Genomic DNA, 26,631 nt, shown 5'->3' on the forward strand with positions numbered 1-26,631 from the left:
GTGTGAATTTTTGGTGATTTATATAGCGTATGGATATAATGTGTCCAGATATAATGTGGCGAAGAGTGGCGAACTTGTCATGCTATAACTTGTACTCCATGTTCTAACAAGTTGTTTCATCCAATCTCTATCAAGAAAATAGCCAGGAAACATCGAAAGACCAGTTTTCAGGTAGCCAAGCCAGAAAACACCAGCCGAAAGTGTGCCCTGCGTTTCCTCTTCGTGTTCGGTCGCATGTCTTCCCCTCTTACAGTAGACATTCGCTCAAATTTACGTTTAACTATTTTGTTGCGCACACCACCACCAAAGTACAACATTCCAGTCAAGGATACGTACAAAAAACAGCAATGGGGGACTCACAATACCGACTGCTATTAGTATTTTTTTCTGGATGTGAATATTTCCAAAAGCTTCCCCTAAACACATGTCGTACCACATCCTGCAGAAACTTGTAATGCCTGGTTTCGCAAAGGCATTTCCAAAGTATAATTATTCTGTTCTTCACTATTGGAACCTAGTGTAACTGTTTCAAGTATATTATGTATATTTTTGCGCAGTGCATTCACCTAAAATATTATCTTAGAACAGGAGGCCGAAATTCAATCTACACCTTTATTGCAACTCATCTGTTGACATCAATTGTCAAGCAGCTTCATGAAAATCATTTATCGCCTTGAAGAGAGCTGGTGTTCGTTGTTGCAGCTCCAGTTTATCCCGCTGTAAAAGTTAATTTGAATTATTTTCTGACATCAAAGGAAGGGGGCTCAAGAACACTGTTACGTTCAAACATTTCAAATCAGTGGTTTTGTACAAGGAATATACATCCTAAGTCAAATAGTATATAATAACATTTCCTGTTTCTATACGCCACTACTTACTCAGACGCAAAAGGAGTTCAGGCGTACTTACCTTATATATCTGCAGCAGTAAATCCCCTGCAAGATAGAAATTTAGGGTTACTTCTTCAAGTCAATATAGTGAAACTCCAAGGGCTTTCATCACCATCTTGTGTCGCGTAACTTACAAAAAAACGTCGAGTGTGAACAAATAAGTCTTTCCATTGCTTGAAGAAACTGTTGCGCGAAGAACGCCTACACTTATCACGTTATATTTCACTCGTAGACTTCCATTAAAATTTGTGAGATCGGTATCACTGAATTTTAGTTTAATAATTAATTGGTAGCAAAAATCTGGTTATCGCATTGTGTCTTCTGCAATACGTGTCATCGTGTCTGTAATATAGTGGAAAGAAAAAGAAGTGATAACGTCCTAATTATATTCACCTGTGGCTATGTATACGTTTCGTACTTCTCAGTCAACGAAAATGCTGTATTTAGTCAATGTTTCGTCTTGTGTGGTCAGCGTACATTTTAGAGCGCAGCTCTTAGGCACCCGTTCCGGCGGCAATGGCCGGTGTCGGCCTCCTACCTCGGAACCGAGTGAACGAGCACAGCCAAAGATGTACAGTGCACAGTGAAGAATAAAAAAATCTGCGAGAAATAGAGAGTGTGAGGAGGATAACTGAGGAGGAGAGTGTGCCGGAAGCGCGAGACGAAGAGCCTAGTGACGCGTACAAGAGGGTTTGCGGTGACGATGGCTGCGAGATGGCACCAGAGTAGCGCGCATCGTCTGTATGGAAACAAAGCGCTGCATGATCGGAAGTTTTCTGCGGGTGCTGGTATGAATCGAATTCACGCGTTACGCACGCGGTTCCTCTCCCGATCTCCCTAGTAGCGAGCCCGTAGCGTCACACTTCGTTCCGTTTTCACCGAGCAAAACCAGGTAGATTGTCGGTTCCACGCACTATATCGCGAAATAAAAAGACGTATACAGCTGCGCTCAGATTTCGCATTAGAAATATTCATCGGTGAATTTTTTCGTAGTTCTCAACATCGCTACACATGTGTGGCGTTAAACAGGAGGATTCGTCATTGTAGTCAATTATACACTTGGACTGCATAATATCAAGGTGTACTAATAAGGCCAGACAATCAAACAACGATGGCAGACCATGAATTCCTGTGTATTCAGAAGGTGAGCAAAACGTAAACAAGGTGAATGCATGAGCCAACGTTTCGACAAGTGGACTTGTCTTCTTCAAGGCGACGTACGCTTTCCTCGCCACTGTATATATAGGTGGGGTTCTTCTAAAGGGGACAGGGCGTGAGGCGGGAGGGTGCGGAAACGAGGGAAGGTGTGTTAGCGTGTCAAATTGAGAGTAAAGGAACGCGGTGCACAAGGTAGGGCCACCCCTGGCTTTGACCATGGGACATGGGATCGTTCGCCACCTGCGGCAAGTTGTTTTTTCCTCCGCTTTCCTTGCCATTATAGTCTGGTTCTTTTAATTGATTTCGCAAGTACAAGTCATTTCTCCTACGTTGTCTTTGGTGTCTTTGGTTGTTGGCTTCTAATGATATGAATAATGTATATATTACTCTACAGAAATAAACACGCTGTAGTTCGCGCACAATTCGTTTGTCAGCAGTATTTGTCGCAGTGTTTGCGTACTGCATAGTGTAACGAGGTATTAGGGGTGAAGGACGACGATACAAAGAAGACGATGGCGTGAGAACTGTAGAATACTCACGAACATATAGCGAAAGCATAATTTTTATAAAATTACGAAGGAATGCCGGCGATGGAATGACACAGACGGTTTGACGACAAAGATACAGCTTCCCCTAATCACACGCCTTTTGAGGGTATAATAAGTACTTTAGTAATAATTTATATTGCATTTGCGTTCCTAGAGTAGTTCACATACTTTCCGGGGGTAAACAATCTGTGTACACTAATATGTATCTATGATTTTATATAATCGTTTTGCCTCTGGAAAGGATCACTGCGTGGTTCGTGGCAGATGGGTAGCACATCGGACTGCGGGGCTAAGAGTACAGGTTTGAAACCCTCTGTCGGAAGAACATCGGTCACTGAGTATGCGGCAGTCTGTGTGGGTCGCTCTTCAACCAAACTATAGCATGCCAACATGGGTCAATATTGATATGAGACTGTGTAGGTACCGCTGTTCAGTGAAACTCTCACGCCACTTTAGAGCCCCAGGTACGTGCCACGCGGTGGGCGCTGGTCATTAATGAACGTCTTTGATGACTCCTTGTGTAACTACATACGTGTCACTGGTCATGTGCCGCTTTAATATGACTTATGGTTCCTTTCAATTTATATGATGCTTGGTGGAATTGAACACATGTCATAGAGGATTCTCAAAGACACCATACCAATGTTTAAGCAGGCTGGCCAACACATGCCCTGAGTATTTACTAATATTCAATTAACGTTTTTTCACGCCAACGCTTTAGTGAGCAGCGCCACGGATGCACCTCGTATGTGCCGCTCTTGAATTAACATCTCGCCAGCTTGGGCCACTGAGTGTGTACCACTTAGTTTGCCATTGGCGAGGGAACTACACTCAGCGTCCCCAGGCACTGGTAGGTCACGCTTGCTGTCTCAGTAGCCAAGGGTGGATTTTCCGGTGCACCAGACGGCGCTGAGTGTAGAGACAATAGCACAAGGGAGGAGCTGGTTGGAGAATTACACGTTCCAGACACCGGCACATGTGCATGTCAGAGGACACGGACAAGCTCTGTGCTGGCGGCGCTACATGGCGCCAAGATTTCTTAGAGAAGCGCGAAAAAAGAGTCCCCCTGCAGCATGCGCCTCATGCATAACTCCTTTCTTCGGTGTCATTGCGTTTTGTCGCTACATAATTCAATGGAGAACACATTTGTGTTGACAGACATCGTGAGTCAGTTTATGATCATTTTTACGTGTAGCCGAAGCACACGAGCAGCAACAAAACCGTTAAATAGTAACCACTAACAAGCACCGCGCTTTTCTTACATCCTAGTAGCCTTTAGCAACATTTCTATGTTTTACAAACTTGTACAAACTTTCTCCAAGCAAATACCCCTCTAAATTTTCTTTCAGCAACCAAAGCCCTTAAACTGTGGGCTCTGAGCAAGGGAAGTTATTTTTCGTAAAGTTTTATGCCACACGCTTAAAGTGCTCAAAACATCAAAATGTAAAAATTCGTCCAAAATTTCAGCAATACCCATGTCCCGATGACAGTCCACCTTAATGCATTTAGCATTGAATCAATGAAGCGACGCAACATATTGTCACCGTGGAAAACTGTTATTTATGAGGCACGTGCTGCAGCTGCAGTCCACTTTCGCGCTTCCTTGGAAACTCACATTACCATTTGTCGCGGCCGCCGGGAAGGCTGCGCATGGCCTCCGAAACCCATGACGGATAAGTGGGCGTGAATGCTTAAAAATGTGTCATGCGATAACTTGAGCACTTTTTTCGCGTCTCGATGCTGCTGCTGATGATGGTTTATTCACGGTTCCTTTAAAACGGGGCGCTAAAAAACAGTCAGCTTACCAGCTTTAGTTAATCAGGTATATTGTACACGCTTTTCGTTTTATCATTTTTTATGCGCCTCCTTACCATTTTTCTCTTCATCAAAACCTTTATGTGTACCTTGTACCGCTACGTATGCCGTTAACGGATCCTGTCGTATAAATTTCTACCCTGCTTTTCCACGAATACTCTAAACCTGTATTGCTTATCTCGACTGCTGACCGGTTGATGCGTCTTTCTCTGCATAACAGTTGAGGCACATTCAATCAAAGAGCTTCTGGAGGATGTAAACTACCTACGTGTCTCCACAGGGTGAATACCTTCGCACTGCATTAGTATCTGTTGAGTGGCTTCCAGCTTTTCTTGCAGCATAGCCATGCACAAACTTGTTACGAATATTTGCTCCAGTATTTCTTTCTGTTTAGGCAACCAACTCTAGCCTAAAATAGCAAGGCCCAGTCCTTTGTGTTATCGTACAGATATTCCTTTCTAATTTATTTCTTCTAATTTTTGTAAATCTTCATGTTCGCCTTAGTTCGCATTCTTTGCATCCAATTAGGCGTCTCTTTTTCTCACGTCTTCTTTTTACTGACTCGTGGTTGTCTGTTTAGACTTTCACGATCCTGACTATACTAACCAATATGTGCACTTGCAATGGTGCTAACGTCGTTTGTAGTGTTTTGATTCTCTAAGCAGTGCATTGAAAGGCTTGATTGGGTCAATCCTGATCAGATTATTACATTAGAGTCGCTCCCGTGTTGCGTGCAGAAATACCTTTTTTTCCCTATTTCTCTAAGTTTAGTGTCACTGCCTCATCAAGTGGACTTAGTGGTAGGGCTTTCGCACAGCTGAAGAAAAAGAAGGGAGAACGCGAAGACAGCTGCAATACATTTGAATTCAATGTCTTATCCATATTTTTGTGAAAGGTGGCTGCCCCCTTCAAGAGACAGGCAATGGGCAGTTCACAGAGTAAAGACAGAGTACATTAGAAAGACGTTACAGAAATGAATCAGATTTCTCGAACACACAACTGAGAGGCACACTTATATGAAATACCCGATTTTAATGGAATGAAAGAAATTATACAAAAATAGATACCGCGGCAATTTAATGTTAACATGAAGAAGTTCTGCAAATAAATGGACAAAACAAAAGAAGTTAGCAAGTTCTAAAATCGCGTAAAAATAAAAACGCGTGTGACAGGAACATGTCACGCACTTCATGCATTAAAATGTTGCGAAAACGACCCCATCTTGTTTTTGGAAGTTATTTAACAGCGAAGGTAACCGGTATCGAATTATTTGATATGCACAGTTTATACAAGAACGTGTTACATTACATACGATAACTCCTGATTACCAGCGTCATCTTGCACTGTGGTTCTTTTAAGATTGCCAAGACTTTGCAATGCAGGTTCTTTCTTCTTTGTGCGTAATATATTGTAGCGAGAAAGCCTACATCGGTAAAATGAAGGGAGTTTAACTGTGCGTAACTTTGGAAATAATTAAGCTGTCTGACATAAATAAGACACTGTGAAAATTAGTGTTATAATTCATTTTTGTCATACCGACACCTTCGTAATAATAACATTTGTAACTGTACCCCACGCAGAGCCCAATAATTACGATTCAGGAAATTAATGAGTTATATAGTGGTAGGCTGGGAACATTGCAAAATTCCTCTGCAAGAAGCCCATGGTGCGTGGAAGCTTGCCGATCAAGAAGTCAACATGTGCATCACATTGCAAAATTGCAGAAAAATAGATGCCGATAGTTTCTAAGGACTGAATCTCATCAAGTAAGGTTCGATTGTTCGATTGATAAATAGAGGTTACATGGGAAGCTCCTTGACGCCGATGTAAGGTTACTGCCTCAGTTTTGCTGACATTCATTTTTAGATGGTTTTGTGTATACCATAGCTGAAAAAATATCTAGAATATTGCTACACGCGTCTTGTATTTGATTGTTTGAACCAGGCGCGTGGGCGCCATCACTCGAGAAAAGCGAAGGAAGAATGCACTGGGCTCGCGCTGTGAATCTAACCGGTCAGCGCTGCATACGCTGTTGTAAATATAACCTGGAAACAGTTGCTCTACTTGCTGACTTGTCCTTCGCGTAACAATATTATTATGGTGATTTGCTAATAATCAGCGAAGCCACCAGAGAGAAAGCTTGCATCGTCAGCGTGAACGACGTACTTCACCGTCTCGTCAATGGTAAAGATATCGATGGTACACAAAAAAAAAAATGAAGCTGTCCTAAAAAACTACTATGTGTGTGTGTGTGTGCGTGTCGATTACGAAACGTAGTGAAAAATTTATGCGTGTTTTCTGTATTTCTTTTGTAAATAACGGAAAGGACAACGTTTATGAAAAGATCGTTTGTGTCACCTGTACCTTCTATTACAGTGGCTCTCGCAGTGGCTCTCGACGTAGATTCAAGATGTGTGTTCGCAAGAGTGCGGGATAATGCCTGGTTGTATGCCTGGCGTATCAACAGACTCGCCGGTATTTAGTTTGATAAAAGACGAAAATACTTCACTTGCACTAACTGAGGGAAAAAACTAGTATGGTGTGCTCATAATGAAATTTTATTGGCCGTATTACTTTATTCACAGAATTGGCATGAAAGAGAAAGGAAGAACGTAATAAATGCATTTGGCAGTTGGAAACCTTTTAAACTAGGCCCAATTCTTCAATAACTCAGCGAGCGATTCATGTATACGAAGAATTACTGATTGTAGTTCTTCTAGAATGCTTAAGATCTACCGTAAGACCGGAGCCGATTAGTGTAAAATATTTTTTTGCTAAGCGTATATCATTGTTCATATTGTTTCTAAGTGCTTCACAAGTGATCAGTTCAATGGTAGATCTTACTTGAAGAAATACTATTTGAAGCTGGTGACGTTTTTTTATTTTAATTCATCTGAGCAGCTGCTAATTTTCTGACCATATTAGCGAGGGTCAGTTTTTTGAAACACATGCGCAGTCGCACAGGTTTATATGTTCTAAATGGTGTTTGTACAATTTTATGTGACACTGAAAGATGCGTATTCACGGCTCGATTTGCCAGTTGGATTTAGATTTTATTTTCAAATGGCAAGCCTTACATTTTCTGCTTCTCAGTATCGACACGCATCTTCATGATCCTACGTGCGCTAACAAATTCATGATGTCATGTTAGCCGCGGTGCCATTGAAGCTTTGCAGGAGTGTTGCATCAACTAATTTCCACAGTGTATAGGACAAAATAATTGCAGATTGTAATACTCAGAAAGGAAGACGTTCTAGATGAATTCAAACGCTTTTCCTATAGAAGTGTCGCTTTACATAGTACGGCCACCTTCGCTATATCCATCACAGCAATTCACTACCTTCTTTTTATAAAAGCCGTCCTATCTCATGTCCTAATATTTATTTATTTATTTACTTGCTTATTCAGTTTACCCTACTGGCTCGGAAGAGCATTGGGTAGGGGGGTTACAGAAAAATTACAAATATTTAAGGCAAGAAAGGGAACTACATAGTAGGAGAAACAAGTAAGTTGGTACATTGAAAAAAAAAGGAACACTGATAAACATTGGAAGTATGCATACAAAGTCAAGGGAGTACAATACAAAACAAAGTCGAAATACGATACAAAGTCGTACAAGAAAGTCAAGCAACATGTGAAATTCCAAAAGTTCACGAAATTTGGCTGCATCTTTTAATGAAACGATATTATTTGGAAGGCTATTCCATAGTGCGATGGCGCGCGGTAATGCACAGTAATTGAATGATTTTGTGCGGCCAAAAATGCGCCTGAAACTGAGACGGTTATGAAGTCGAGTAGATGTGCGAGAATGAATTTCAAGCGACAAACGGCTGGACCATGAGTTATAGTACTATTTATTAAAGAGGCATAGAAGGGCAACAGAGCGGAGAGAATCCAAGTCCGGAAGGGGAACATCTCGTTTGATTTGGGTAATGCTAGATTGACGCTATGTTAATGCTAGATTATGTGTATTGTTTATTTATTACTACTCTTGCCTCTCGTGTGGAGTAATGAGTAATCACTAATCTGTAGTTGTTTCGGTGAAGTGTAGATTTCTTCATGAGCATAAAACAATGTGGATCGAAGTGGAGTCTGGCGTTTGTGGTAAAGTTATTCATGCCCCAGTGAGTCATTGCCAAAAAGAAATGACGATGCGCGGTAGCCTAAGTAGACGCGTGGCACTCAGCTCTTTCACAGCTCATACTGCAGACGATTTAGTGCGCTAGGATAATGATTAAAATAAAAAGAACAGAATTTCGAATAGTAGCCAGTCTAAATTTATATATTTCCGCTTCCGTTTGGAATTCATGCATTTGATTTCAGTTGCACGATACTACTATTGTACAAAAAATCATAGTAAAGCAGCTGCGCATTTCTGAACTGGTTCTAGGCCGCTAGAAAGCAATGATTGTCACTGTTTCTTGTTATTCCTTCCCTGCTTTCGAAAACTTGACGGTGTAAAGGGTAAAGGTACCAAATTTTCTCTTAAGGGTTCAGAAATTATCAAATTGAAAGCGCGATAATTTCTTAAAAATTACGGAAGTGCGCATATGCTTCATTGTCACTTTTATCTTAGTTTCGCAGTGACGCAGACAAACTACCATTTACAGGTAATCTGTAAACAAAATGAATATCACACACACCAATTCGTATTATACTCACCCGCAGTCTCTATAGCAGGATGTTCTTGTATAGAAAGAATTCTCCCCGGGAGATGGGTGAGAATTTCCGCATCTCTCGTACGGACTGCACATGCGCGACGTCATGTTGTAAAAGAATCTTTTCTTGCCTCTGGGATGTGTGCTGTTACAAGGGCTTGTGGGGCCACATGCACAATGTCGTGCTCCTTCCGCTAGAGTTGGAAAGTAAAGCGTTGAACATTTTAAATATTGTCATGACGTAGGGATGGGGAAGAAAGGAGCAAAACGGAATGGCAGAACTTGGGTTTAACTGGGCAAACCTGTGCCCTCAAAAACAAGCGACACTCAAAGAACAACGATAGCGACGAACACAGCCTACGAGTTTCGAAAATCTCATCTACGGGGCAAGCGCGTCGGTTCTTATACGCGAGCCATCAAAGGTTCCAGAAAATTGATGGTACCCCGCGTGTCTTCCGGAAAGTACTACACAATGCGCGTCGTGCATACAATCAGATTGTACAATGTTCGGTTGCAACAGACGGCGAACAGAAAAATCGGTTACATTCGAGAAACTTCCGACACATGCACGCGCGTCCTGCACTGAGAGAGAACATTTGTTACAGTGAAGCGCAGTCGCACGATAAACAAGTGCACGTGCCAATATCATCCGTAAATGGAAACATTTTCCTCGTTTTACAGTAAATTGTTTGCTTGCGAAATGCAACATTATCGAAGTGATGTAAAGTCATTATTTGTATTCTATAATTTTGCAAACGGTACAAAGATATACCGGGCATAAAAACACATTCTACGAGCTCTTAGCAATGAAAATGAATTGCTTCGAAAGAACGTTATTAGCGGATAGAACTGGGCAGTATTCATTGCGAAGTCCAAACACCACATAAAATAAAACTAAGGAAATCAAAATGAAATCATGCGCGAGACCATGTATTACACTTGAGTTATCATAATGGTAGTTGTTTTCAAGTAAAACATATCTCTTCCTTTATTGTACGTACTGCAGTCCTAAAACGGCTTTAGGAGGAGTGGGTATAATAGAGCATTTACAAAGAACGAACCCGAACGCGAATCTTAAAAAACGCTAGGTAAAAAGGCATAATAGAATCAACTGCAGAAATAAAATCGATTTGGGGAAGGGTGAGCACATTACCAGCTAACATTTTCCAAAGGTCAACTCTTCTGGGGTTGGTTTCAGATTAAGCTCGTCGTAGCTTACGGTAGAAGTATTCCTAACGAATATAAAGTGCGCACAGCTTCATAGCCCAGACGAAGAATTAATCATGTTATGCAGAAATTTTATGGAGTCCACATCACGACACACTGTGAGCGGCGTCAAGTTCAAGAAAGGAAGATCCATAGAGGATGGTAAATATCGGTCGTATCTGTGGCATATCAAGCGAAAAAAAAATTGTTTTGCACAGATTCAACTTTTCAAAGGGCACGTTGGCATGGCATGCTCATGCCGACGTCCGCAAACGTGTCGTTGTCCAAGGTCTCACCTATAGGGCATGTTTTTTAATGTGTGTGCCGTAGAGAAAAGTGCTGGCGCGAGATGTGGAGCGCTAGCTCAAACGGAGCACCACTCTCATAGACAGTCGGTGTTCCGCGAATTGTCGAATAATGCATATGGCAGCTGTGTGATCGAATTATTGATCATTTGTAGAGCTAACGCGATGAACAACACTACCAAAGCAGTAAATGTTTCTGCTTATTGAATTATCACGATGCATAATCTACGTGTCCTACGTGTGGGTTAGTTACACATGTGTGGTCGAAGATTCGAGCCAAATCACTGGTGAATGCGTACCATCCAGAGACTACCCCTTACAAAAATGGCTTTAGACTGTCTACAGAAAGTCTATAGACTTTTTATAGACGACCTTGCCTTTCTATAGATTTGGACTTGTTTTTATACAAAGTCTATAGACTGTCTATAGACGAAAGTCGATAAAGTTTCTATTCATTTTGGTCTATTCGCAGTCTATAGACGGTTTATAGAAAAACGTCGATAAGGTGTTCATTTCCTTTTTATCTACTTCCCCTCTATAGACTGCCTACAGACGAAAGTCGATGCCGCTTCTATTTATTTTTGGCTATTATTTGTCTATAGACTTTCTATAGACGAAAATCGATAGGATTTCTACTTCTTTTTGTCTATTAGCAGTCTATGACGGTCTATAGAAAAATGTCGATAAGGTGTTTGTTTCCTTTTTTGTCTACTTCCCCTCTATAGACTACCTATAGACAAAAGTCCAAACAGTCTCTATTTATTGTTCATTCTTCGTCTTCAGACTGTCTTTAGACGAACGTCGATAAGGTGTATATTTCTTGTCAATACCCACTCTACGTAGTTCGTGACACACACACGCGCGCACGCACACACACACACACACACACACACACACACACACACACACACACACACACACACACACACACACACACACACACACACACACACGCGCGCGCGCGCGCACACACACGCACACACACACACACACACACACACACACGGGCACACACACATATCTGCGCGACCGGCCGCTCGAGTCACATTGCGTATAATCGCGGGCTTCTTCACGCTCGGAAAAACACTTCTATGGAGCACGCGTTGAGCAACAGAAAGCTGTATCAGGAGTTTATACTGTTGTTCTTCAATTTGATCATTGAGAATTTACATTTATTCAATTTAATTGAGAAATCGATTACCACAAGTTATCTAATCAGGGGAATGCAAAAAAAATAATCTGAGCATCTTCAAGCGATGACAAACAGCCTTACGTTGGTTCTCTCCAGCTACGTAGCATTTCGATATGTTAAAGTCTGGCTCAAATTAGGTGAAACACACCGTCTACTTCTTTGCAATTCGAATTATTTTCCACGGTTTCCTATATCACCGCCGGTACCCGCCGCGGTTGCTCAGTGGCTATGGTGTTGGGCTTCTGAGCACGAGGTTGCGGGATTGAATCTCGGCCACGGCGGCTGCATTTCGGTGGGGGCGAAATGCGAAAACACGCGTGTACTTAGATTTCATTATCATCATCATCAGCCTAATTACGCCCACTACAGGGCAAAGGCCTCTCCCATACTTCTCCAACTACCCCGGTCATGTACTAAATGTGGCCATGTTGTCCCTGCAAACGTCTTAATGTCATCCGCCCACCTAACTTTCTGCCGCCCCCTACTACGCTTCCTTTCCCTTGGAATCCAGTCCGTAACCCTTAATGACCATCGGTTATCTTCCCTCCTCATTACATGTCCGGCCCATGCCCATTTCTTTTTCTTGATTTCAACTAAGATGTCATTTACCCGCGTTTGTTCCCTCACCCAATCTGCTCTTTTCTTATCCCTTAACGTTACACCTATCATTCTTCTTTCCATGGCGCGTTGCGTCGTCCTCAATTTCAGCAGAACCCTTTTCGTAAGTCTCCAGGTTTCTGCCCCGTAGGTGAGTACTGGTAAGACACAGCTGTTATACACTTTCCCCTTGAGGGATAGTGGAATCCTGCTGTTCATGATTTGAGAATGCCTGCCAAACGCATCCCAGCCTGTTCTTATTCTTCTGGTTATTTCAGTCTCATGATCCGGAACCGTGCTCAGTACCTGCCCTAAGTAGATGTATTCGCTTACCACTTCCAGTGCATCGCTGCCTATCGTAAACTGCTGTTCTCTTCCGAGACTGTTAAACATTACTTTAATTTTCTGCAGCCTAATTTTTAGACACACTCTTCTGCTTTGCCTCTCCAGGTCAGTGAGCATGCATTGCAATTGGTCCCCCGAGTTACTAAGCAAGTCAATATCATCAGCGAATTGCAAGTTGCTAAGGTATTCTCCATCAACTTTTATCCCCAATTCTTCCCACTCCAGGTCTCTGAATACCTCCTGTAAACATGCTGTGAATAGCATTGGAGATATCGTATCTCCCTGTCTGACGCCTTTATTTATTGGGATTTTGTTGCTTCCTTTGTGGAGGATTACGGTGGCTGTGGAACCGCTATAGATAGCTTCAAGTATCTTTACATATGGCTCATCTACACCCTGATTCCGTAGTGCCTTCATGACTGCTGAGGTTTCGACTGAATCAAATGCTTTTTCGTAATCAATGAAGGCTATATATAAGGGTTGGTTATATTCCGCACATTTCTCTATCACCTGATTGATAGTGTGAATATGGTCTATTGTTGAGTAGCCTTTACGGAATCCTGCCTGGTCCTTTGGTTGACAGAAGTCTAAGGTATTCCTCATTCTATTTGCGATTACCTTAGTAAATACTTTGTAGGCGACGAACAGTAAGCTGATCGGTCTATAATTTTTCAAGTCTTTGGCGTCCCCTTTCTTATTGGATTAGGATTATGTTAGCATTCTTCCAAGATACCGGTACGTTCGAGGTCATGAGGCATTGTGTATATAGGGCGGCCAACCTTTCTAGGACAGTGTTCCCACCATCCTTCAACAAATCTGCTGTTACCTGATCCTCCCCAGCTGCCTTCCCCCTTTGCATAGCTCCCAAGGCGTTCTTTACCTCTTCCGGTGTTACTTGTGGGATTTCAAGTTCCTCTGGACTATTCTCTCTCACCTTATCGTCGTGGGTGTTACTGGTACTGTATAAATCTCTATAAAACTCTTCAGCCACTTGAACTATCTCATCCATATTAGTAACGATATTGCCGGCTTTGTCTCTTAACGCACACATCTGATTTTTGCCTATTCCTAGTTTCTTCTTCACTGCTTTTAGGCTTCCCCCGTTCCTGAGAGCCTGTCCAATTCTATCCATATTATAGTTCCTTAAGTCGGCTGTCTTACGCTTGTTGAATAACTTAGAAAATTCTGCCAGTTCTATTCTAGCTGTAGGGTTAGAGGCTTTCATACATTGGCGTTTCTTGATCAGATTTTTCGTCTCCTGCGATAGCTTACTGGTTTCCTGTTTAACGGCGTTACCACCGACTTCTATTGCGCACTCCTTAATGATGCCCATAAGATTGTCGTTCATTGCTTCAACACTATGGTCCTCTTCCTGGGTTAAAGCCGAATACCTGTTCTGTAGCTTGATCCGGAATTCCTCTAGTTTCCCTCTTACCGCTAATCATTGATTGGTTTCTTATGTACCAGTTTCTTCCGTTCCCTCCTCAAGTCAAGGCTAATTCGAGTTCTTACCATCCTATGGTCACTGCAGTGCACCTTGCCGAGCACGTCTACATCTTGTATGATGCCAGGGTTAGCGCAGAGTATAAAGTCGATTTCATTTCTAGTCTCACCATTCGGGCTCCTCCACGTCCACTTTCGGCTAACCCGCTTGCGGAAAAAGGTATTCATTATCCGCATATTATTCTGTTCTGCAAACTCTACTAATAACTCTCCTCTGCTATTCCTAGAGCCTATGCCATATTCCCCCACTGACTTGTCTTCGGCCTACTTCTTGCCTACCCTGGCATTGAAGTCGCCCATCAGTATAGTGTGTTTTGTTTTGACTTTACCCATCGCCGATTCCACGTCTTCATAGAAGCTTTCGACTTCCTGGTCATCATTACTAGATGTAGGGGCGTAGACCTGTACAACCTTCATTTTGTACCTCTTATTAAGTTTCACAACAAGACATGCCACCCTGTCGTTAATGGCTTAGAATTCCTGTATGTCACCAGCTATGTTCTTATTAATCAGGAATCCGACTCCTAGTTCTCGTCTCTCTGCTAAGCCCCGGTAGCACAGGACGTGCCCGCTTTTTAGCACTGTATATGCTTCTTTTGGCCTCCTAACTTCACTGAGCCCTATTATATCCCATTTACTGCCCTCTAATTCCTCCAATAGCACTGCTAGACTCGCCTCACTAGATAACGTTCTAGCGTTAAACGTTGCCACGTTCATATTCCAATGGCGGCCTGTCCGGAGCCAGGGATTCTTAGCACCCTCTGCAGCGTCGCAGGTCTGACCGCCGCCGTGGTCAGTTGCTTCGCAGCTGCTGGGGACTGAGGGCCGGGGTTTGATTGTTGTGTTCATATAGGAGGTTGTGGCCAAGTACTGCACTAGGGTGGCCAATGCTGCTCTGGTGAGAGAGTGCGTTACCGGTTCTGGTCACCGGGATCAGGCCGCACTCCAGGCCTGTTTGTGCAATTTTCTCAACACACGGTTGTTTTTTTTTTCTGGTATTTTCCGGTGGAGAATTGTGCGGCCCGGGATTTGAATCACGGTCCTCTTGCACGGGAGGCGGATACTCTACCGTCCCCGCAGGAGTTAAATTTAAAAATTTAATTGTGGGATTTTACGTGACAAAACCACTTTCTGACTATGAGGCACGCCGTAGTGGAGGACTCCGGAAATTTCGACCACCTGGGGTTCTTTAACGTGCACTAAATTTAAGTACACGGGTGTTTTCGCATTTCGCCCCCATCGAAATGCGGCCGCCGTGGCCGGGATCCGATCCCGCGACCTCGTGCTCAGCAGTCTAACACCATAGCCACTGAGTAACCACGGAATACTTAGATTTAGGCGCACGTTAAAGAACCCCAGGTGGTCGAAATTTCGGGAGTCTCCCACTACGGCGTTGCTCATAATCAGGAAGTGGTTTTAGCACATAAAACCCAATATTCTAATTTATACCACCGCCAGTGAAGGCCATATGGTGGGACGTCACCAAAGGTCATGTCTACTTGTGCGAACAGCCCTTATGCCGATTATGGTAAGGCGTGAGATGAAGTAGAAAACAGCCGATAGTGTAAAATTTTCATTGATGCAGGTTTATATGCCGCCTATAGATTGGCAATAGACAAAAATCGTTAATCTGGGCTGTACGCTGTAACCAAGCGCACGTACCGGTGTATAATACGGAGCTGCGTTTGATATAAGCCACTGAAGTTGTATACTTCTGAGATTGCTGTAGAGCCTTTTGTAAACATTAGTATACACATAGTGTACACCTCCGCATTTGTTGACCACATGATATCATCTACGTAGTCGCACTCGGCAACCCCAAGACCGCCTTCACAGCTGTCATAGCATGACTTTTGCGGCAGTAGAATAAAGAAAGCAAAACGCCTATCCAATTGTGATAATAGATGTTATGAACGCCAACTTTAGCTACAAGTGGATTCCAAACAGGCATCAAGCTAACAGCACAAAGACTTGTAATGTTTGTAGCTGACAACGCGGACTTAGTGAGTGTGCGATGAACCGATGTCGCGCACGTGATGTGCGCGTTGTGTGTCGTCCGATTCTCAGATACTTTTCACATTGTCTTCATATCTCGGCTGCATCACTAACATCGGGCGGTTTTTCGTTGACTGATATCCTGCACTATGAACTCCTCAAACTGTGTCATTCACTTAAAATATGTGCCAAATTCTCTGAGCCCACCCAGTATTTCGCAGGTGGTATGCGTGCGTGGCCACGCATGTGAGTACATCATTGCTGTACTGATTGCTTTGACCTATCATCGGTTACGTGCGGCAATCACATTTGGCGGTACGCTGGAAGATATGCTAAAAATGGGCTGTATTAGTAATCGTGGCTGGCGATAATGCAAGCGCATGAAGGGCCCTGTTACGGCTTTCACATACAGCGCATTCATCCATGTGTGCGTTGCGGTCTCATACGATAGCCCACACCATTTGTAATAGAACCTGCCAGCACATTTCCTTCGTTCGTGAAAAAAGGATGAAAAACGGAAATGAAAAGCAACCCGTTCCGGCGCGCATGGAGCGCAGAGAGAGAGAGAAAGAGACAAAAAAGAAAGAAAGAGGCGCACAGACTTCTCGGAGCGCGCGCGCCCTGGCGCGCGGAGCTCCTGCGCCTGCTCAATGAGCGCCATCTGTCCGCGTCAATTTGAATTCTCAACGAATGCGCCAGGCACGTAAACGCTTGTAGCGTTGTGCGGCGTCTGCCTGAACGTTGGTGTCTGTGTATGCGTGTCTTCTTTGTGGCAGCACACGCCAACTAGACTGAACGGTAAGCTTTAGCAAAGATGTTTTGCGGCAATAGCTCATGATTAGGTGAGGGCATTTTGTAGCGCGAACAGGCTGCATGGAGCGCAGGCGACTCGGTCATAGTATTGGTTTCACCTTTTCATGATTTGATAACGCGCTCTTCTTCTCACCTCCCCCCCCCCCCCCCCCCCCCCCACTATACGGAATTTATTACGGCAAGCGATCGCTCACGCTTGTTTATTTTAGCGTCATAGTTGATGTGCGTAACAAAGGAAGTACACGATGTTTTAGTTGATACTGAGCTGCCACTAAGCGGATTGTGTGTGTTGAGCAGCCAGTGTGGCAAATCTCATTTCGTGGCACTCGATCCGGCCGCGATGAATGCTGCGTCGCATGTGCAGTGAAATTCTTATGACACCCTTTACATATATATCTCAAAATTGTATTAGCATGAATAATTTTCAAACAGAGACGTATAGTTGAATAACTGCTAGCGTACCCGGATGAAAGGGCATGTTTGCGGGGCATGCATCAGCAGTGTGTGCGCTGCCGTTGTCGAATAGTTTAAAAGTAACAGTATTTTTAAGGTGCCTGGCAACCAATCTAAATGATTTAGGGTACTTAGCGCAAACAATATACCGGACTTCAAGAAATATCTAGATTCACCCAATCTAAATATGTGCAACCACAAACGCCTTTGGAGCATAAAACCTGCGATAAGCTCAGGCACTCGCAGCTTCGCCACATAGGCGAACAGATTAGAGAACAATGAATTAGTCGCTCCGGGAAGCACCGTTTCAAACTGAAGGCATTGCGTTTGACGCTAGTTGGAAGCTTTTTTTTGGTCTCTTTCATAAACACTTTAGCAGCAGAGGTTATCTTTCGGGCTATTTGTAAAGCGTTAAGCACCTTTCGATGCTACGGCGTTATGCAGTTTACGTGCTGTTAGTCACTAGGTAGCTGCTGGCGTAGATTCGCATTGTGCCAATCCTGCATGGTATGAAGCCCTTGTCGCGCGTAAGAAGTGTTCCGGTTTTCATTACTGTTGCATTTAGTGCCGTCTTCTTGGACAGAATATATATTATGCGCTGTACAAAAAAAAAGAGCCAGATTATCCATTTGGTGGCCTTTTCTTAGCAGATAACGCGCAGGTTATTCAAATAATTGAGTGGACAATACACTTGTTCTACCCTTGTCAACACACCTAAGTGATCGTGACGTGTTTTAGTTGGTAAGTAACCTGATCAATACGCCCCCATTCATGTGCGTTCTACTGAAAGTGTGGCAAATGTATTCATATTGAAGTATGAGAAAAAAGAGATTGCAGACTGTTCTAAGCAGAAATAAATTGCAATTCTTAACGTAATTGTTCAAAACTGAAGTTACTACGCTGAGCATGTTCGTTCGGCACGGACATATTGCATTAAAACCTGAAGAATGTGCACAGTCCAGCCGGGTATCTTTGTTTCAGCAATTATTATTATAGGAATCGTTTGAGATTGTCGCATTTCTTTTATTTTTATAAGTACATTTTGTGTCACATGAACCTGCCATGAAACGAAACGCATCGTTGCTGGCAACGGCGACCATTACGGTCGTCTAACTGCTAATCATACTGTAACATAACAAAAGATCATAATGGCACTGATTCATATTGCGATGTAGTTTTTAGTCAGAGGTAAACAAAGTTAACTAGAGGCATAAGTGATAAGAGCGAATTATATAGAAAACTACTATTTAACCCTAAAAATAACTAATTGAATAATTTTCCCTCACACTGTTGGATTTGCTTTACGTGTGTGTCTCTGTGTCCTTGTCTTCCCTGGTGTACTCGTGTGGCCATCAATTACGATCTTGCCCGAACCCTCGTCAGGTTTATTAAACAAGGGATTCAAGTCAGTTGAATCTTATAGTGCATGTCAACTGACTGACGTGTTCTTCGTTTTATCTAAATATTATGGACTGGCAGTACTTGGCAAGCATTAAACCACAATATTTTTGTTGCACTTAAGATGCGGATGTAATAGACTGCCAGAAAAGTTTCATGAAAACAGCAAAAGATCGGGGAATTTTGAAATGACCACATAGGTATGCTGTCTTGTTATATGTCAAACAAAGTTTCCAGAGAATCTCTCTGTTAAAGATATTTTTAAAACGTGTCAGCTCATAAAAAGTTGAGGGAAAGTGGTCCCATTTATTGAAAAAAGAAAGTCCAGCATACTGACACAGCATTTCTTACTCAATGTTTTTTTGCGTTAACTAAAGGTCTTGAACCTCGAAGCCCTACAAAAAATTTTCAACTTTGAGAGCACCTTAAATAAGTTACTGTGATAGCATTCATTGGAACTATAGTATCAATTTTGTTTCCTAGGAGGTGCATATCTGTCGTCCCATGACAAAAAGTGCTCGCGTGGTATTTCGACTGCTCATGTGGTATCCCTAACTTGGAAACCTGTTAGCATGCCCAAGAGGCCTCATTACCTGTAAACAACTAAGTGACTATATTGTCACGTGGTGGTGACGTTCAATAACACAGTAGCAATACTGTGAACGACAAAACTAACTTTTATTGGGCGAACCTGTGCCCACAAAACAGGCTACACTTATAGCACAACGATAGTGGTGAACACGCTCGGCGATCGTCGAAAATCTGATCAGCGGGTCAAGAGCGTCGGCTTTTATAGAGCAGTCGTCGAATGTTCCAGACTAATCGTTCGGACCCGCGTGCCTTCCACAAAGTTCTACACCATTCGCGTCAGGCGATGAAATCAGATAACACAAGGTTCGGCGACAACAGAGAGCGGATAGAAGCACCGATAACTTTCCAGAAACTTCGGATACATGCAGGTGCGTCCCGCGCTGTGCGATAACATTTGTTAGGCGGCGAAACGTGGTGGCCCGATAAATATAAGTACACGTGTCAATATCAATACAATCAATCCATCTGCCTTCTGTTGATGTTATGGCCAATGACCCATTCAATTAAGAGTATGAGAAAGACATTTTAATGTGTACTAAGCAAAATAAATTACAATCTTTAGCATGATACTGTGAATACTCCAGTCACGTCTTCTGACCATATCCGTTGGCACGGGCATATTTAACTACCAGCCAGAAAATGTACAGACAATTTGGGATAAGTACATTAATGCATCATATATGTACTTGTCGTAGAAGGGAACACACTGTTGCTGGGACGAGCAGCAATTGTGACTGTTTAACTGTTCACCATACCATAAAATAAAACATTGTATAATGGTACTCATTTGTATTGACGAGCAGCCATTAGTCATGGATAAACCGCTTTAAGTATTGACTTAGATGGTTTAAGCAAATATACTAAGCTGCTTAATGAACATACAAAGAATACACACATGTTATTTTTGCCTCATATTGCTGCATCTACTTATTTGCAGCATACACCTGCACTACTTTTGGGTATAATGAAACAAAGGTCAAGGCCAGCCTGGCGACCATGCTTGCCTAGGGTAACTAGTGTAAATATTTAGTCTCTGTCCATAATAGCATAAGACATGTATTTTCAGAAATTCGTTTATTATATCGTGCAATAAGAACAGGTAATTCATTGCCGGTGCATTATTTTTTGCACTGCATGATTCAGCACTTCAATTCTTTCTGTTTATGCAACATATATGAGAGTACAGCTGGTTCAGCAGCATTATTAATCTACTAACACTAATGCATAAGTGCAGATGAAAAGCAACATGAGCACATGCATAAATACATATAAAATTGTTTGCTACCACATGTAAAGAAAAATGTAAACTAACTTGTAGATAGCAGATAGCTATGGACTTATGGCCTTATACACTCTTTGTAGACTGGTCTATAATATGTCTGTGTCTATAGAATGTCTATCGATTAATGAAAATTCATGTTTGTTGACAAATGTCTGCAGATGTCATAGAAAAAAGTGTATATGAATATATACTTCTGTTTTTGTAGACTGAAGTCTATAGAATGTCTACGAACAAATGTCTATAGGTAGTCTATAGACATTTGTTTATAGACATTTTATAGACTTCAGTCTATAAAAGCAGAACAGTACATAGTTATATTTCTGTAGACTGAACCTTATGGAATGTCTATAGACAAATGTCTATAGACTATCTATAAACATTTTTCTATAGACATCTTATAGGCAATGCATGCTCACTGACCTGGAGAGGCAAACCGAAGGGTGGGTCTAAAAGTTAATCTGCAGAAAACTAAACTAATGTTTAACAGTCTCGGAAGAGAACAGCAGTTTACGATAGCTAGTGAGGCACTGGAAGTGGTAAGGGAATACATCTACTTAGGACAGGTAGCGACTGCGGATCCGGATATTGGGACTGAAATAATCCGAAGAATAAGAATGGGCTGGGGTGCGTTTTGCAGGCGTTCTCAGATCATGAACAGCAGGTTGCCATTATCCCTCAACAGAAAAGCTTATAACAGCTGTGTCTTACCAGTACTCACGTGCGGGGCAGCAACTTGGAGGCTTACGAGAAGGGTTCTACTTAAATTGAGGACGACGCAACGAGCTATGGAAAGAAGAATGATAGGTGTAACGTTAATGGATAAGAAAAGAGCAGATTGGGTGAGGGAACAAACGCGAGTTAATGATATCTTAGTGGAAATCAAGAAAAAAGAAATGCGCATGGGCAGGACACGTAATGAGGAGGGAAGATAAGCGATGGTCATTAAGAGTTACTGAATTGATTCCAAGGGAAGGGAAGCGTAGCAGAGGGCGGCAGAACGTTAGGTGGGCGGATGAGATTAAGAAGTTTGCAGGGACAACATGGCCACAATTAGTACTTGGCCGGGGTAGTTGGAGGAGTATGGGAGAGGCATTTGCCCTGCAGTGGGCGTAACCAGGCTGATGATGATGATGATGATGATGATGATGATGATGATGATTTTATACACTTCAGTCTACAAAAGTGGAACTTATAGACTTATGGTCTTAGACTTATGACTTATAGACTTATGGCCATAAATCTATAGAATGTCTATAGACTGGTCTATAGGAATAGTCTATAGATTGTCTATAGACATTCTATAGACTTCATTGTACAAATGTAGAGCTACAAGCCTATACACTTGTCTATAGATATTGTGTAGACAATTGTCTACAAATATGAATTTTCATTACTCTACACACAGTCTATAGAAAGTATATAAACACTCAAAAAGTGTACAGCCATAAGTCTATAGACTGTCTATAGACAGTCTATAGGAAGTCTATAGGCTTGTAATCTTTATAGACTAGTCTATAAAAAGTCTAAGGCTATAAGTCTATGGACTGTCTGGACTACTCTATGGACTAGTCTAAATAAATGCCTATAGACTTAATAGACAATTGTGTATAGACTGTCTATAGACGTTCTATAAACAATTTTGCACGGGACGACAGTATTCACGTCGCGCGCATGGTTGTCTACACAATGTTCGTTGACAACATAGGCAACTGATATAATTGGCCACAATATCCATGGATGCTGTTGCACACACGCCTATCTGGCGCCGAATGATAACTTCTAACATTTGTTAGCCGGTGACAGGAAAACGCATAGACGCGTCTCAATATTTCCTTCTGAGATAACGGTGTTAAATTTATTGACAGCGTCAAATTTTTGCCGGTGGGTTCAACTCAGTTAATATATGTGCTTAAAAATCAGGCTTTATTATTATGATGACGCCACCGGCGCCGGCAAGATAATACAACACAACAATTGGTTTTCCAGAACACTTCTGAGGGGGTCTGAGATGTCTATCACGAAATTTGTAATGAGTCTACTCACTTCGTTTTCTATTTCAAACCACATTGTGTTGTGGACACAGCGTCGTTTTTACCCAAACAGACAGCTGACGCTGTGATAAGCAGTTACCAGGCAGACGAACAGGAAGTAGTCAGTTGCACCTGCGCATAGTGCCGCAGGTGCAAGCGCAACTCTCCAATCGAGTCAGTTTGCGCGCCACGGGCGTTTGCCCAAATGGACTACGATGATGATGACAGCGGGCTCAGTGCACTCCGCAAGGTATCCATAGTCCTGTGAGTTGAATATTTGGCAGGGGTTAATTGTGGCCATGTCGTCCCTGCAAACTTTTTAATCTCATCCACCCACCTAACTTTCTGTCGCCCCTTGCTACGCTTCCCTTCCCTCGGAACCCAGTCCGTAACACTTAATGACCATCGGTTAGCTTCCCTCCTCATTACATGTCCTGCCAATGCCCATTTCTTTTTCTTGATTTCAACTAAGATGTCATTAACTCGCGTTTGTTCCCTCACCCAATCTGTTCTTTTCTTATCCCTTAACGTTACACCCATCATTCTTCTTTCCATAGTTCGTTGCGTCGTCCTAAATTTAAGTAGAACCCTCTTCGTAAGCCTCCAGGTTTCTGCCCCGTAGGTGAGTACTTGTAGGACACAGCTATTATTCACTTTTCTCTTGGGGGATAATGGCAACCTGCTGTTCATGATCTGAGAATGCCTGCCAAACGCACCCCAGCCCATTCAACTTCTTCTGATTATTTCCGTTTGATGATCCGAATCCGCCGTTACTACGTGCCATAAGTAGATGTATTCCCTTACCACTTCCAGTGCCTCGCTACTTATCGTAAATTGCTGTTCTCTTCCGAGACTGTTAAACATTACTTTAATTTTCTGCTGCCTAATTTTTACACCCACTCTTCTGCTTTGCCTCTCCAGCTCAGTGAGCATGCATTGCAATTGGTCCCCCGAGTTACTAAGCAAGTCAATATCATCAGCGAATCGCAAATTACTAAGGTATTCTGCATTAACTTTTATCCCCAATTCTTCCCAATCCAGGTCTCTGAATACCTCCTGTAACCACGCTGTGAATAGCATTGGAGAGATCGTATCTCCCTGCCTGACGCCTTTCTTTATGGGGATTTTGTTGCTTTCTTTATGGAGGACTACGGTGGCTGTGGAGTCGCTATAGATATCTTTCAGTATTATTACATACGGCTCGTCTACACCCTGATTAAGTAATGCCCCCATGACTACTGAGGTTTCGACAGAATCAAACGCTTTCTCGTAATCAATGAAAGCTATATATAAGGGTTGCTTATATTCCGCATATTTCTCTATCACCTGATTGATAGTGTGAATATGGTTTATCGTTGAATAGCCTTTACGGAATACTGCCTGGTCCTTTCTTGACAGAAGTCTAAGGTGTTCCTGATTCTAGTTGCGATTACCTTAGTAAATAGTTTGTAGGCAACTGACAGTAGGCTGATCGGTCTATAATTTTTCAAGTCTTTGGTGTCCCCTTTCTTATGGTTTAGGATTATGTTAGCGTTCCCCCAAGATTCCGGTACGCTCGAGGTCATGAGGCATTGCGTATACTGGGTAGGCAGTTTCTCTAGAAAAAACTGCCCACCATCCTTCAACAAATCTGCTGTTACCTGATCCTCCCCAGCTGCCTTCCCCCTTTGCATAGCTGCCAAGGCTTCCTTTAGTTCTTCCGGCGTTACCTGTGGGATTTCGAATTCCTCTAGACTATTCTCTCTTCCATTATCGTCGTGGGTGGCACTGGTACTGTGTAAATCTCTATAGAACTCCTCAGCCACTTGAGCTATCTCATCCATATTAGTAATGATATTGCCGGCTTTGTCTCTTAGCGCATATATCTGATTCTTGCCAATGCCTAGTTTCTTCTTCAATGCTTTTAGGCTTCCTCCGTTCCTGAGAGCATGTTCAATTTTTTCCATATTCTACTTCTTTATGTCAGCTGTCTTACGCTTCTTGATTACCTTCGAAAATTCTGTCAGTTCTATTCTAGCTGTAGGGTTAGAGGCTTTCATACATTGGCGCTTCTTGATCAGATCTTTCGTCTCCTGCGATAGCTTACTGGTATCCTGTCTAACGGAGTTATCACCGACTTCTATGGCACACTCCTTAATGATGCCCACAATATTGTCGTTCAGTGCTTCAACACTAAGGTCCTATTCCTGAGTTAAAGCCTACCTGCTCTCTAGCTTGATCTGGAATTCCTCTATTTTCCCTCTTACCGCTAACTCTTTCACAGCTTCTTATGTACTAGTTTCTTGCGTTCCCTCCTCAGTTCTAGGGTAATTCGAGTTCTTACCATCCTATGGTCACTGTAGCGCACCTTGCTAAGCACGTCCACATCTTGTATGATGCCAGGGTTAGCGCAGAGTATGAAGTCTATTTCATTTCTAGTCTCGCCGTTCGGGCTCCTCCACGTCCACTTTCGGCTATCCCGCTTGCGGAAGAAGGTATTCATTATCCGCATATTATTCTGTTCCGGAAACTCTGCTAATAACTCTCCCCTGCTATTCCTACTGCCTATGCCATATTCCACCACTGCACTGTCTCCAGCCTGCTTCTTGCCTACCTTAGCATTGAAGTCGCCCATCAGTATAGTAAATTTTGTTTGCACTCTACCCATCGCTGATTCCACGCCTTCATAGGAGCTTTCGACTTCCTGGTCATTATGACTGGATGTAGGGGCGTAGACCTGTACAACCTTCATTTTGTACCTCTTATTAAGTTTCATGACAAGACCTGCCACACTCTCGTTAATGCTATAGAGTTCCTGTATGTTACCAGCTATATTCTTATTAATCAAAAATCCGACTACTACTTCTCATCTCTCCGCTAAGCCCCGGTAGCACAGGACGTGTCCGCTTTTTAGCACTGTATATGCTTCTTTTGGCCTCCTAACTTCACTGAGCTCTATTATATCCCATTTACTGCTCTCTAATTCCTCCAATAGCACTGCTAGACTCGCCTCACTAGATAATGTTCTAGCATGAAACGTTGCCAGGTTCATATTCCAACCCCGGCCTGACCGGGGTTATTGGAGAAGTATGGGAGAGGCCTCTGCACTGCAGTGGGCGTAACCAGGCTGATGATGATGATGATGACGACGGCGACGACGTCTGGCTAATTAGACTGGGAAAGAACATCGTCCTAAAAGGCTCTCTGCCGCTCGCATTTCAATGCTGATTCTGCTGTAAGATAAACCGCCGATATTGAATACATTGCAGTCAACTAGATGCTATAAATGCCTTGTTGATGACAGAGACACAGTATGAAACAGGTGACGACGTATTAAGGCTGCAAGATTGAATAATTTTAGAGCGAAGCTTTTTTTGTGAAACTGCCTGCGCCTCTCTTGCTGACCGTGCCTTCCGCATGCTGCTGCTACTGCTGCTCGCGCGTTCTCGCCGAGTGACTCACATCCGGCTACGGGTGGTGGCTCCATCCTTGAGCGATGGCTCACGCTACTTCACCCTGCAGCAGTGGAAGGTGGAAGGGCGAAGTAGGCCTGCGCACGCGCGTCACTGACCGCATCTGGAAAGGGTGATGGAAAGCATGACGCGGACAGGTGCGATTAGGCGGGAATAAGGGCACGGGAGGAGATGGCCTCAAGTGGTGCAAGCTGCCCCTTCCGCATCTGCCCCTTCAAAGGAGGTCGGCTACCCTGAACAGATAGAGCAGAAAGACAGCTTGCGCCTTTCAACCCGTACAAAGCTGATTGCGTTCAAAGTTGGCTGGTATTCTTCGACAACATCTATAAAAAGCGTTCGGTTTCACTGTGCACACGCGTTGAATGAACACAAACACGTGTTTCAGCACTCCTTATGCATT

General features: G+C 42.9%; 1 long non-coding RNA gene across 1 annotated transcript; it reads right to left on the reverse strand.

Annotated features, from left to right (window-relative positions):
• Nucleotides 1–598: 598 nt before the first annotated feature.
• LOC129385781 (uncharacterized) lies at nt 599–9,257 on the reverse strand. Its single transcript, XR_011895398.1, has 3 exons — nt 9,074–9,257; nt 910–935; nt 599–717 (listed from the first exon to the last, which is right to left on the reverse strand). It is a non-coding gene; the product is annotated as an uncharacterized lncRNA (long non-coding RNA).
• Nucleotides 9,258–26,631: the final 17,374 nt, after the last annotated feature.

The sequence above is a fragment of the Dermacentor andersoni genome, chromosome 7, assembly GCF_023375885.2.
Source record: "Dermacentor andersoni chromosome 7, qqDerAnde1_hic_scaffold, whole genome shotgun sequence".
NCBI classification, from domain to species: domain Eukaryota; kingdom Metazoa; phylum Arthropoda; class Arachnida; order Ixodida; family Ixodidae; genus Dermacentor; species Dermacentor andersoni.